The sequence below is a fragment of the Ambystoma mexicanum genome, chromosome 11 (genome assembly GCF_040938575.1).
Source record: "Ambystoma mexicanum isolate Mex_15411 chromosome 11, UKY_AmexF1_1, whole genome shotgun sequence".
Taxonomy (NCBI): domain Eukaryota; kingdom Metazoa; phylum Chordata; class Amphibia; order Caudata; family Ambystomatidae; genus Ambystoma; species Ambystoma mexicanum.
Window position 1 is genome coordinate 399,776,042 of NC_090934.1, and position 14,886 is coordinate 399,790,927.

Here is a 14,886-nt window from a genome sequence, read left to right on the forward strand (position 1 = left end):
CATCAAGAAAAAGTGAAAGCTGTCCTAGATGCCCCCACACTCAAGACCAAGAGAGACATCACGGCATTCCTAGGATGGATTGGTTATTACCATAGGTTTATCCCAAGTTTTTCAGATAAAACAGCCAGAATGACACACAAACTAAGAAATACAGAGCCCCAGAAATGTGTTGGTCTGATGAGGATGATGCATGCTATGATAACCTGAAACAAACCTTATGCCAAAATCCAATACTAAAAGTGTTTGACTTCTCAAAGAAATTCGTATTACAGGCTAATGCCTCCCTCACAGGGTTGGGAGCAGTACTGTCGCAAATATGTGATGGATTAGAACACCCCATCCTATTCACTAAGTCGTAAACTCTTCCCACGTGAGAAAATCTACTCTGTATTAGAATTAGAGACCCTTGCCATCAAATGGGCAATTATTCATCGACGGTACTGCCTTCTGGGGAGACATTCACCATTGTTACCGACCACTCCCTTTGGTATGGATAAGTCAACGAAAGGACTCTAACCCTCGAGTCATGCAATGGTTCTTAGACCTGCAATCCTACTGTTTCACTGTGGAACACCGAAAAGGAAAGGAACAGGGAAATGTCAATTTCCTTTCCTGGTTTCCCTGTGAAACAGATGAAGCTACATCGCATAATCGAAGGGAATGTGAGAAGCAAAAGGGTGTCTCACCTGCTAGTCCCCAGGGATCTCTCTCTCTCAGGTGGCCAGGGCACAGCCATCGCTTTTCGATCCAGACCCTGGGGTGGACCAGTGTGGGAGGTTCACCTGGGTGAGAGATCTTCAGGGAGAGGGGGTGGGGCAGCCGATGGTGAGACATGGTATACCGCCCTTTCCTGTACCTATGATGCCTCTGATTACATACAATTCTCTGATGTCCCAACATTCCCAACCCTTCTAGACAAACACTGGGCCAAGGAAGAGGGTGACTGGGAGTAACAATGCTAACTCTTAAACATATGGCTCGCTAATTGGTTTAGGCAAAGTCAGGCACTTGACTCTAAGTGCGTACATCTGATACCAATTAGCTCTCCTCACACGGATAAAAGGCGGAACATAGAGACACACTCTGAGCAAGGTGGAACACGAGTAAGAGCAGAACTTCCAGGGCGAAGGTGAACCTACTGGAGCACAGCAACGGACCGAGGGGCAAGAGCAACGGGTGGAGAACCCCATGAGTTCCCAGCAGAAGGTGTTTGCCTCCAAAAGGCAGTGAAAGATACATGGAGAAGGCCAAATCCCGAACAAAAACGCTGTATTGTGAATTTGTGTTTCAAGGATGCCAGCAACACTCCCGGGTAAGCGGCAGAGTTGGGGAGGTGAGGCCAAGCCTGTAGTACTAACCTTGACTTGTAAACTGGAATACAGTAAAAAAAAGGAAAGAAAAGCACACAGCCGATGAGTTGGCAAGCAATGTTAGAGACTGGTGAGTGCAAAAGAAAGATTGAAGTGGCAACATTATATTGCACAATTGAAGGCTGTGCGCCTGTGGATGAGACACGAAGAAAGGCAGACCTGCGAATGAACCTTGAAGTAACGATATCTGTAAAGTCAGCGATACTGAGTAATGGAGTGGTCTGGCGAAAGGAGGTAGCCCAGTCAAAAGTCTCTGTGAAAGGTGAAAAGTTTGTAGCGATAAAGTGAATGAACTGTAAAAGCGAGGTGATTGCAATTAACCCAGTGAGAAGGGTAAAGTAAAAGATGAATGTTGAACTTTGGTGAAATACAGTGAACTATCCAGACCGGAAAACACTGGGGCAAATAACATGGGAGTGTGAGTTGAAGGCTGGAAAGTCGAAGCGGTACTGCAGAGGTTTGTAGAAAAAAGCCACGCTCATTTCGAAAGTCTTTGACATCAGGAAACGGTCCGACCCCGACAGAGGGAGACGGGAGTATAAACTTGGGGACGGCAACCACTACAAGTGTTGTGAACCTTTGCTTTGAAAGGCCTGAGCCCGACAGAGGGGGACTGAAGTGAACTTTTGCTTTAAGAGGTTTGAGCCCGACAGAGGGGGGGCCTCCGTGAACTGTTTGATGAACTGTGTTTTGGAAATTGGAAAATAAGACTTTAACGTGGAAGGCCAGGTGGACCTCAATCCACGTTTTGGAACTGTTTAATGTGTTAAGAGCCTGGGCCAGAGTGTGTCATCTTGCTTACAGGGACCGCCTTACACCGTGATGTTCAACGCAGGGAGGAGAGCTGACTCAGCCACATTTATTCATCATATTGAAACACTGACTTTTCTTTTGCATACATCTTCTCCTTTTCACACTTTTTGTATAGGATATAGCACAGGCATTAGGTTTTTGTTAGTATAGGCCATTTTGATTTGACAGACTCAACTAGGACTGTTTTGTTTAGGAATTAATGGTCGAGACTAACCCTGTCCTAGCTGTAGGGCAACGTAGGAGTTTCTCCAACCCCATTGAAACTTCAATAAAGGTTTTACAAATTGCACCTTTTGTGTCAGTGTTATACTTGTGGTACCATGCCTCCCTTACAGATGTTACTCGTGGCAACGCATTAGAATCCAAGGAAAACCCTGGGTGGAACGTTAGGCTCTTCTAATCACTTTTGGTGAGTGATTCAGGCAAAAATAGCAATTGGGGCTTATTTGATTTTATTGGATCATCTGCAATACGAACACCTGAGAAATTGAGACAGTACTACTTATGTCTTCTAGGTGGACATTACCATTATTCATTCCCCTTGATTCCCCACATATCCTCCTGGTTATTTTCCATCTGGAGATCCAGGTGAGCCTCACACTGAATTTGGTTACAATATGAATAGCATAGTTATGTTTATTGTTTACTTTGAAAATATAAGAATACCCATCCCCTTTTTTCAATTTGAAGATGCACTTTTTTGCACTCTATGAGGAACACACCATGATGAAACTTATTTCATTCGACTTCACACCCCAAGAGCACACTTTGGTAAGATACCATAGTCAGCGGTATAGTATTGTTTGATAAGATAATCTAGATGCAGAGACTGTGGTTTAGGAGAGATTGGACCTCATTCCGAGTTCGGAATTGCTACCGAACTCGTGACACCATTCGGCCGCCTGATATCCCGGTGCCACCGGGACATTACAAGTCCCGGAAGCCCAGAATTTCAGGAGGGGTGAAGTGTAAGTCCCCATTCCCGTGGAGTCCCATGGGACTCCACGGGAATGGGGACAAGGAAGCACCGGCACCGTTGATAACGGTGCCGGTGCTTCCGTGAAAACCATGCCTGCGGGGGACGTTGCTCCCAGCAGGTCTGACCTGCCGGGAGCAATGGCCCCAGCAGGGATAGTTGTAGTCTGGCAGTGCGGAAATGGTGCGGGTGCTTTGCGACCGGCACCCTTATTTCTGGCCCGCCAGATTTAGAATGAGGCCCATTATTTAACTTTTCACAGATTTGGACATTCTCCTTATAAGAATGAGGAGGCATAGATTGCAGCAATTTGCAGTGCACGTTTGTGTAGGAATTCTTTTGTGGTAAGACACAGTATACCCTTTTTTCTTTTTTCTTTATTTAAGGACATGAGTCCCGACTTTGGCTGGAAACCACGTTATTAGACGCATGAGTTACATGTCTCTTCACCCTTAATTTTCTCGAGATCCTTTGTCACAGCAGTGGGGAAATAAATGAACATTGGCCAAAGACCAATCACATAACCAGAGGATTTCTGGATTTTGTATTTATAAGGTGGTTTAACAAGCTTACAGTGATTTAAATGTACACACATTTAAAAATTGAAATGTAACATAACAAGGTGTCTTTAAGTGTTTTCATTGGCGCTCTTCTCTATTATATTGCGGTAATCTTCACAGTAAAGCACCCCTGATGAATAGAGTTATATCTTGAAACGCATTGGGGTTCCCATTAAACCTGAATTTGTGAGATAATTGATCGTTGTGATACTTTTTGTCTCGAGGAATGTCCATTTAAACTTTTATCTTATTTAGACAATTTCCAAATTGCTTGACAGTATATGTTCACATATATAAAGTAACATTTTGGCTGATTTTTGGCCCTTGATAGTGTGCATGGGACATGGAGATCCCACATCCTTGAGAACTTACTATTTGGTATTGCATATTAGTACAGTGAATGTGTCAGGACTGGGTTTTCTCCCCTGCACCTGAGGTTTCATGTGCATTTGAGTGGAACCATAATATTTTTCAGATAGACAACTCTGACCATATACAACAACATAGCAGTGCATTTTAGACTATTAGTTGATTCTGGGAGATGTCCCAGATGACGGCACAATCCCACTCAGAACTGTGTAAGACCCTCATCGTCCAATTGGTATTAGTGGCAAAGAAAACCAGAGTACGATTCTGGAAGTCACAGGCGGGTCCCCCGATAGCATATTGGTGGATCTAAGGTTGGGATATTGTGGCTATGGAAAGGATCACAACATTAGTGACCAATTTGATTCCCAAATACACCTGGGTGTGGGCCCCATTTTCAGAATATGTCAGGGAGAGGAAAACAGCATTATTTAGACTGCATATTATGCAACACTTGAGGCTTGGCTATTGGGTGCAGAGGGAAGGAACGGCAAGGCATTAGGAAGAGGGAGCCAGAACTTCGATAGGAATAACCCGCCTGAGGGCGGTTACCTGGACAGAAAGGGGCCCGAATTGGGATCGGCTTTGAACTAATGTATGATTGGGTAGACTCCAGTGGTAGTTCTATGCTGTTAGGAACGTCATGGTCCATTTCATTTTTCTCGGGTGGGGACAAAAATGTGTTATTCATCAATGATCTTACTTCTTTACTGTTGAACTCTTTTGTACGCTTTTGATGATGTAAATGAAAATAAAGCGTATACATTTTTTTGAAAGAAAAGACATTTTACACATGTTAAATCAACCTGAAAATGGGGGTTGATGAAAAAGAGCAAGGGCGTTATTTTAATCCTAAATTTCGCCCAGGGGGCAACTCCTGTTTGCAAAAGGGACCCCTCCATGCAATTTTAATTGTTTCCAAAAAGTACTGGAAAGGTAAATAGTAAAACACAGGCAAAATGGCCTTTGCTCTTCACATTTCCATTCCATGTCTGGAAAAGTATAAATCCCTCCCGCAATTAACGATTGTGGGGAGCCACCTACAATGAATTCCTTTGGAATCTGCCTGCTTTTACCAGGTGTAAAAGCCACGTGGTTTTCAGAGTAATCCATTGGTTTTCCACCAGCATAAAAATACATGCTGGTGGATACCAGTTGGATTTGGCAGGGGACCTGTAGGAGCAGGCAAACATGTAAAGTCTGCCCTCCTCTGCTCTGCTCTCCAACTTTGCCTGCCAAAACATACAAAATCCTGCGGCACATAAAAAGTGGCTGTAAATGCTTTTAGCGCCGGTTCTGGCTTACACCTAACAGTAAAACTAAAGAAGTATGGATGTAAGTCTCTGAATAAATCATAACCACTTGCATTGCTTTGGTCAGGATTCCAGGCCATAGTTTGCAAATAAGCTTTAGCCCTGCCACTAATGTGAGCTGCTCTGCCCAAACTGCTAGACCACAAGTCCTGATGATGCCAGTGGTTGCTTGTGTTCCTCTGCAGAGCGGACATGGCCTAGCAACTGAGATTGAACTGCACCATTTGGTGGCAGAACCAAGACTCATTTGCTAATGGTTTTTTCCCTTCTGTAAAGGCAGAGACATACCAAGGGAGTATGGCACGGAAGGCTGTCCAGAGCAATGATATTGATATTGATATTTTATTTATATCGCGCTCGTACACATGTGTTTCAAGGCAAGGGAGGGTAACAAGGGAGAACAAAAAACAATGATCTTTCTAGGCCCAGCGACATTGAGAATGCGCAGGTGCATGGGAGAGGGAAAAAGGGAAAAGAGCATGGAAGGGGGGGAGGAATGGAAAGTGCAGAGCAAAGGAATACAGATAAATACAGAAAAATAATAAATAAATAGCAAGCAATCAAACTGTGGTAGTTCCGCCAGCAGGTGGCAAGTGCTGGGTTTGAGGCAACAGACAACGTGAGTCTGGTAAGTGCAGAGAGGAAAAAAGGGGGAGTGTGGTTGTATGGTTACAAATACAGGCCCCAGTGCAAGGGTTTACCAGGAGGCAGTGCAGGCGGGTGGCAAGGTGAGCGTGTAACTGGGCCCCGGAAGTCAGAAGGTAGGCCAGGAGCACAGTGCCAAGAGAGAGCAGATCAGCAGGGGAGAGGAGGAGCAAAGGCAGAAGCAAAGAGGAAGGTCTTGAGGTGCTTCCGGAACCGGAGATGGTTTTCCTCAAGTTTCAGGGTGGCAGGGAGGCTGTTCCAGAGGGAGGCCCCAGCCGAAGACAAAGATCTACACCCAGCTCGCTTCTTTTAGAAACGACTGACCCTGAGAGAATTAGAGGTAGAGGAGCGAAGAGCTCGAGAGGGAAGGTATTTACAAAGGGACAGTGAAGGTATATTGGACCCAGGCCCCAGAAAGCCTTGTGGACAATGCAAATTTAATCCTTGCAGCCACTGGGAGCCAGTGGAGAGATTTCAGGGCTGGAGAGATACGATCCCAGGGCTTGAGGCCAAGGACCAGTCTCGCAGTCCTGTTCTGGATAAGTTTCAAAGGGCGGAGAGTAGAAGCAGGTAGGTTTAGAAAGAGGCTGTTGCAGTAATCCAGCCTAGAGAGAACCAGGGCTCGAGAGACAGTGAGCTTCTGGGGGAAGCAGAGGAAAGGCAGAATAACTCTGAGGAGGTGCAGTAGGAAGTTTGACTTTTTAGAGACGTCAGAGATGTGCGCAGAGAAGGAAAGCGTGGAGTCAAAGATGACCCCGAGGTTCTTAGCCTTCCAGGTAGGGCTAAGGATGACCAATGAAGGCCGGCCAGATAGTGAGAAGAAATGAGGTGAGGTTGTGACAATGAGGAGGATCTCAGTCTTGCTAGCGTTCAGGCAGAGATCATTGGCGGCACACCAATCCTGAATGGCAGATAGGCAATCAGAGATGAGAGAAGGAGAGAAGGTGGCCGAGGGAAGCCTGAAAATGAGTTGAGTGTCATCAGCATAGCACTGAAAGTGGGATCAGAAATTGGCAATGCGAAGAGCGAGAATTGCCAGGTATTGGTTAATAAGCCAGGGTGAGAGGTTAGACCCCTGGGGAACACCACAGGTAGATAGGGAGATAGATGAAAGGAACAACACAAGTTGGACATGGCAAGGTCGATCAGAGAGGAAAGAGTTCAGCCAGGCCAGAGCCTGATCGGTGATACCCAGGTTGTCATGGAGACGGTTGAGCAGGATGGTATGGTTGACCGTGTCGAAGGCAGAAGAGGGATCAAGTAGGATGAGGACAGAGATTCTAAGTGATACAACCGCGGCTGAATTTGCCACGGCTGGAACGTTCGCATGAGAAAGGTGCAAACTACCAAATGTTTGCACCTTTCTAATGCGAACACACTTACATACTCACATCCACACACACACACAACATAAACAAACCCCACTTACCTTCTTATTCACGATGGGTTCCTGCAGCGCCAGTTCCCTTTCACTTCTGTGATCGTGAACCGGCGCCACAGGGTCCTTTTCTTTTTTTTTAACGGAAGGCTGCGGCAGTGTCCCCCGCAACTCCCGCTCACTATACCATAAAGTATAGTGAGCAGGGCGATGCGGGAGATACCCCCGCAGCCCTCGTTTTTTTTGTTTTTATTAAACGGAAGGCTGCGGGCATGTCCCCCGCAACCCTGGCTCACTATACTATGCAGGATAGTGAGCGGGGCGCAGTTCCCGTTTGTTTTTTACAATGCTACCACCAAAGGTTCAAACCTTTGGTGTTTGAACCTTTGGTGGTAGCATGTTTAGATCTAATGGTTCATGCGAACCATTAGATTCGGTCAAAACAACCAAAACCGCGGACAGAGAGGGTATTAGTCAAGGTTGGAGAGCAGATCTTCACGGGCATTCAGGAGAGCAGTTTCCTTGCTTCTGGCAGCTCCAAAGCCAGATTGATGGTTGTGGAGACAACCAACAGAATCAGAGTGAAGGTTAAGCTGTGAGATGGCCAGCTTTTCAAGGAGTTTGCCCATAAAGGGGGTGATGGAGATTGGGCGATAGTTAGGCAGGCAAGAAGGCGTCGGATGTGGGTTTTTTGAGAAGAGGGTGCACAAGAGCGTGCTTCAGGGGGGAAGGGAAGACTCCTGAGGCAAAGGAGAGGTTGCAGAAATCAGCCAGGGCGGGATTGAGGGTGTTAATGTGGTCCTTGATGGTTTTGGAAGAGCAAGGAAAACCCTGTTTTGACGAGGCTTTCATAGATGGGACTTGTCTAGAAACCTTGTCAGGGGAGAAAATAGGAAAGGACAAGAAGGAAGGTGGGGGAGTGGATTTAGGAACACTAGAGTTCACCAAAAGCAGAGGAGGGGATGAGAGGGTGGACAGGATATCCTGGGTTTTAGAGATGAAGTGGGAGGCAAGGGCCATGCAAAGGGCCTGGGAAGCGACAGGAGACGTAGAGACTGCAGCAGAGTTGGCCAGTTCCTTGCAGAGTTCAGCCCAGTTGTTAGATGCGCAGAGACACGGGCTTGGATGTGGGCTCCCTTCTTAGTGTGGACGGAGAGTCGGTATTGCCTTTGGAGCCGGCGACAGGCCAGTTTGTCAGAGGATGAACAAGAGGACCTCCATTTCATCTAAGCACCCCTACACTTACCTTTAAGTGAAGCAAGGTCGGAGTCATACCAGGAATTGCATTTGGCTTTGGGCTTCAAGCAGATCCTCATGACAGGGGCAAGAGCATCAAGAGCAACCGAGATAGAGGAGTAGAGAAAAGACAGGGCTTTATCAGGATGCGAGTCAGCCAGAGGTGGAGGGCGGGGGAGAGAAGGTGGAGGTGAAAGCGTCAACTGACACACGCTTCATGGGACGGATATCAGAGAAGGTAGCTGGCAGTGTTGGGGTAGGATTGGCCTGGGGGGAAGAGAGGGAGAGATGAGAGGAGAGGAGGGAGTGATCGCTCCAGGAGAGAGGAGTGGTCAGAGGGATGGAGAGGGGGAGGACAGAGGATATCAAGACATCAAGTGTGTGTCCTGCAGAGTTGGTCAGGCCAGAGCGGAGGATAGAAACGGAGAGGGAGTCAATGAGCTCACCAAAGAGCACAGACAAGGAGCAGAGAGAATCAAGATGGATATTGAGGTCACCCATGAGCAGACGTTGGGTGGTTGAGGCCAGGAGGGAGGAGAAGTGTCCGCCCACTCAGAGAGAAATTAGGTGATCTGGCCAGGAGGCCAGGAGGCCGGTAGAGAGTAGCAACAGTGGATAAGAGAGAGAGAGAGCTGGCAGACAAGGCATTTGAAAGAGGAGTAAGTCTGCATGGGAATGATTGAGGCATGAATCCACTCAAGAAAGATCAGGGCTACACCCCCTCCGGGCTGGTTAGATATGGGCGTGGAGAGGATCTTGTAGCCAACAGGGAGGAGAGTGTCAAAGCTTGTGACAGAGCTGCCATGAACCATGGCTTGGTAAGACTGAGGTCATCAAGGTCAAGTTCTTCCAAGAGGTGGCAGATGTCAGAGGAGTGTTTGACAGCAGAGCGAGAATTGAGAGTGGCAAGATGAAGAAGGTTGCCAGCTTTAAAGACCTTCCGTGGAGGGGTACAAATCAGAGGTACGCCCTGCGGAGGTGAGGAGGGAAGAGAGGCCAAGGAAGTGAAGGGAGGGGAGGAAGGGAAAGCAGGAGATGAAAGAAAGTTGATGAGGCAATGGAAACGCCTATCAAAGAGGAGGAGATTGGCCTGAGGGCCTTGGGCCATGGCAGTGCCATTTAGGTAGACATTAATGATGACTCTGGAGGAGTCCAAGGAGGCCATGAGAACTTCCCAGCAGGTGCCACCACTAATGGGAGACAAGGAGACAGGACAGAGCACAGAGACCTTATGAAGGGTCCATAGATCTGGCGAAGGAACAAAAAAGGAAGTTGGTGAGGGTCTGTCTGGAAGAAGCGCTGGAATAGGTATCAGCGATGGGGAGACCTGGCTGGGCAGCCAAAATATCCTTTTAAAACTTCTTCCCTCCAGACTTAGTGAGAAGGGAAGAATAGTTGATAGAGAAGCAGTTGGAGTAGAAAGGAAAAACAGAAAGCACCATGGGTGAGTAGAGAGAGGAGCAGCAGGAAAGGTATGCAAGTACAGTGGTATGGAACAGTCACTGGGCCAGCAGGTTACAGAGAAGTAATTCAATGCAAGCAAAGGGCACAGCAAGTCTGCACAAAAAAACAGCTGGTTGTAGCCTAAGCAAAAATTAATGCTAAGAGCACACCGAAGTTTGACTTTCAAAGTTAAATGCAAAACACACCCAAGTTTGATTTTCAAAGTTAAATGCAAAGAGCACAGTAGGTTAGAATAACAGTGTGAATCAGATGTTAGAGGAGAGTGCAGAAACGTTATGCATTTTGGAGCATAAGTGGGAGAGCAAGTCAAGAAGGAAGAGAAGGTCCCCAAAAAGGGAAAAAGGCAGTCAGGAGGAGGGAACTAACCCATAGTAAATGAGGTAAGACAGTCTTGGTAGTCCAATTTCCAATGCTGGGTGAGGTTTCAACATCATGCACATGTAGCGTTCTGGTAGCGGACAGGGAGCAGACAAGTGCCTTTGTCTTGGGCCCTAGTAAATCTGGCCGGCTCTGGCTCCCGGTACCTTCGATTGGCCAAACAAGGGAGAGAGAAGCCAGCATGGCTACTCAGCAAGGGCAGAAACAATGTGCGGCCATCTTGGAAGGGCTGAGCACACAATGAGGCCAATCACTGAAATTGGCAAATGATGAAAAACCCAGACTTAGGTTAGATTCCAGGCAAAAAAGTAGAATTTCCAGTAATCTTCAGGTCAAAGCGCATTGAATGCAGTAATTTATATCTTTTTTTTCAAAAAGATGAAAAAAGCAGCAAAACATGCCGAGGCACAAACACAAAGTACCTTTACCCCAGAAATACAGGTGTGAAAACAGCGTGGCTCCTGGTTCCCAGAGCTAAGGCAGCGTGGCTCCAGCCATGCTGCAGATGCAGGGAAAAAGAAATGAGTGATAGAGGTTATTTTTATTGAAAGCCTTGCTTCTATAACTTTTTGATTTTACTACACTCTCTCGTCCAGTATTAAATCTATTTTCTATCTAAGTGCCATCCTTATTTTTGCACGTACACTCAATTAGTACATTCAGCAGAATATACACCTTAAATGTAATTTGTAAGGACCCTCAGTCCTCATGCTCCTGCTGCAGACATATGTGTGCAAGCAACATCGCCATTCATGTATTGTTTGATCCAGTTAACCATTTGATCAAGCATGATGCGAATAACTGTTCCATTCCTGCAAAAAATAAAGATACTTTAAATTATAGAAATCAGCTTCTGATTTTAGGTTTGAAAGAATAGCTACCTTGTAACTAAGATGTTAGAAATGTAGGTATGATGAACTGTGCAGTTAAAACACAGAATCATGCTAGATATATTTTAGGCAGCCTTGTTGAGCAAGTGTGCTTCCTCACTTACAGGTGTGAATCGCCCTCCATTTCCCTGGTCATTTGTGCTGTCATGGCTGTGGAGCATAAATGATTGTCTAGGGCAAGCAATCAAATTCTGTACGGGCCACCTGCAGTGCAGCCCCTCTGAAATGCTAATCGGACTCAAGTTGCTGCTGCATGTTTAGAGCTAAATCCCTCTTGCCTGCACTGCCTCCCACCAACTTCCCAATTTAACACCTCTGGAAAGGGCTCCTTTCTAGGGGAAATGGGGGGTGGGGGCCTGCTCCCCTGCTGGAGACAGACCTGGCTGCACAGAAGGGAATTGTCGAGCATGCCTGTGGTGCAGCATTGAATTTGCCGGCCCCTTTGGCGGCCGGGGGCTCCACAAAAAAAGAACACTGTGTGCAGGAGAGGTGAGTTCAGTGACCCCCCTCCCCCCCAGGACATGGGGCCACTACGGATATAAAGAAGACCTGCGGTGAGAGCAGCACCCCTCTGGTCAATGAGCACAGACAGAAGATTCAACAAGTGTGAGCCAGTGCGGCATTGATTGAGGCAGTGTTCCATGTCGACAACTGCAGCTGAGTGAGGGCCAGCCCCTTCAGGGCAACAGGCCCCACCCCAAGGAAATACACCCACTGAAAAGGTACTGTGATGGCCTCATAACACCAAAAAGGGACTTGATATAGCTGACTGCAGCATCCACATCCACACCCTTGTAAATGATGCTAATAATATTTATTGGTATTTAGTCGATTTAGACTTTTACAAATTAAAATATATTAAAAAAACAAACATATAATCACATTACAATATTATACATACTCAATTACAATGTAAAACTGGTGCATACATATGTCACTTCATGAGTTTATCAATATAGATAATCACACTAAAACCAATCAGGGTAAAATTCTTTCTTTGCAATCCCAATTGAGCTTGATTTAGAATAATGGATATGCTTCAATGATCAGAGGTGAATAAAATATTGAATTCTAAGACAGCAGACCAAAATGAATAACTTATATACATTGTGTGGATGTGCAAATGTGCACTTTGCAAGTTATAATGGGGTTATTTAATGGCTTATTAATGTTTCTATTTGTAGCCGTATGCGATATAGGGCAATGTGTAAGGAGGTAGAAGCAGAATCGAGACAGTAATTCCAAAAATCGCTGGATATAATCGACTCATCTTTGTGAACGAGGCCTTTGTAAGTACACATTCAGTGAATAAATGCTTAGCTGTTTCCGCATTGTGTGTTAATTTACAAACTTCACAAAATCTCAACTCAGGTGGCAATTTCAGCTGGGGACCTAGATCTGTGATCCGAGGCAGCTGATTTATGCGTAATCGTAGAATCAACATTCTTATCGCCTGATTTGGACATTGAAGGATGCATGTCTAATGTGGTAAATAATGATGAACAACATTTGACACATATTTATGATTCTTAAGTTTAGAAAAGTGATCATAATTCGTGTTCCAGTCCCATGGATAGTATTTCCTATTAAAGGACTCTTTGATCACGTCATAACTACTTCCTAAACCAAGCCTCAGATTCCAGGTTATCCGCTTAAAGATTGTCAGATTTGGTTCTTCAAAATTGCTGCATCTGGTCACTTGTTCTCTATCACTATGTGCCCCTTGTTTTTTCAAGAGAGGACAAACCGGGAAGACTTTTGATTTTATGTACAATTCTCCACGCTTTGTTAAGGTCAGGCCACCAAGAGAAACCAGTCCTAATTCCAGTCTTCGATATTCAATTGGGGTGGAGGGACCTAGTTTTAATATTGTATGCCAAAAACTGCCTTCCAGGCGGTTTGCCCATGATAAGTCTCTCATAGTCAGAGCCTCCCGCCGGTACAACACTGCAGGGCAAACATTTTGCTTATAAATATATATATATAACATCAAAACGCCTTCCAAAGAGTAACATGCTGTCAGCATTGTGAATTTATAGAAAAGCAATGTAAACTGTTTAGCTTTACTAGTTTTTCCTCCCTAATATGTAAGTAGTCTGCAGTCACACTCATTTCTAATCCCAAGTATGGGTAATGCTCAACATATTCTATCAGTCCGAGCGATATCGTCATCGCCACTCTGTTGACATTTTTTGATGTGATCAGCATGGTTTTTGTCTTTTCCATGTTGATCATGAATTCATTTTTCCTGGCATAGTCCAAAGGTTCAGCAAGCATAGACTTAATTCCGGGATATGTATGGTCAAACATAACAAGGTTGTCAGCATACAACATACTGGCAACCGTGGCATTACCAATCCTAGGGGGACAGTTTGGACCACCCAGTAATCGTGCTGGTAGGTCACTCAGATATAAATTAAACAGCAGGGGAGCCAGCACACAACCTTGCTTGACTCCACTGCTGATCGGTATTGAAGCAGTTATCAGACCATTGTTATTCAGACGCACCCTTGCAGAGGTGCTTCTTTGAAGCTGCTTGACTATACTGAGTAGCCATTTAGGGCAGCCCAGCGCCTCCATATTATTCCACAGTATTGGCTAGTTTACAAGGTCAAAGGCGGCCCTGAAGTCCACATAAGTGTCGTACAGTGCTGGTCCATCTCTACGTTTTGCCCCAAGGATCAATCGGTCTAGTAGTCCATTGTTGTGAATCGTGGATGAGCCTGGGCGAAAACCCATTTGGAAAGGGTATAGAATATTTTTTTGCCTCCACCCATATCTGTAGCTCTTTGAGCACTAAGGTGGCGAATAGTTCCCCAGTTACATCAAACATGGACAACAGTCTATAGTTCTGTCAAGATGTACGTCCCTGGGACGTTGCGTACCTGTGTTTCCTGGAGTTGTTCGTTGAGGAGATGCCAGGCTGTCGGTTGGTGGGTAATCCGAAGAGAGGTAACGCCAGAAGTCAGCCCCACTCCCGCCCTAATGGCACAGGGCTGAAGGGGAGCCAACTCTTGACGCCACGAATGAGGCACTTCCCTGGATCTTAATGTGGCACCAGAACAGTGCAAGCACTGACAGGGAAGGCCGTTCCAACGAAATACAGGGCTGGTAGATGTTCAGGTTCAGATGTAGAAACCAGGAAGGAAGGACGAGGATGCAGGAACCTTGGATTGACAGAACCCCAAGCCAGGGGCAATGAGGCAGTCAGGATCAGGCAGAGGAACAAGGAGTGAGCCAAAGACAGGACCACCAGGAGGTAGGAGAGGACAGGAAACTGGACCCAGGACAAGGAGGGGGCACAGGAGCAGAACAGGTGCTGGACGGAAGGGGTCTGAAGGGGACAGAACCAGGGCAGAACCAGGGCGGGAGCAACTGGAGGGGCAGGGAACAACCTCCCAACAAGGCAGGAGAAAAGGCAAGACTGGAGCCCTACCCAGCAGGGTAGGGGAAATGCGAGGTGCTGAACGAGTCAGGACTCACACGGAGCGATGCGG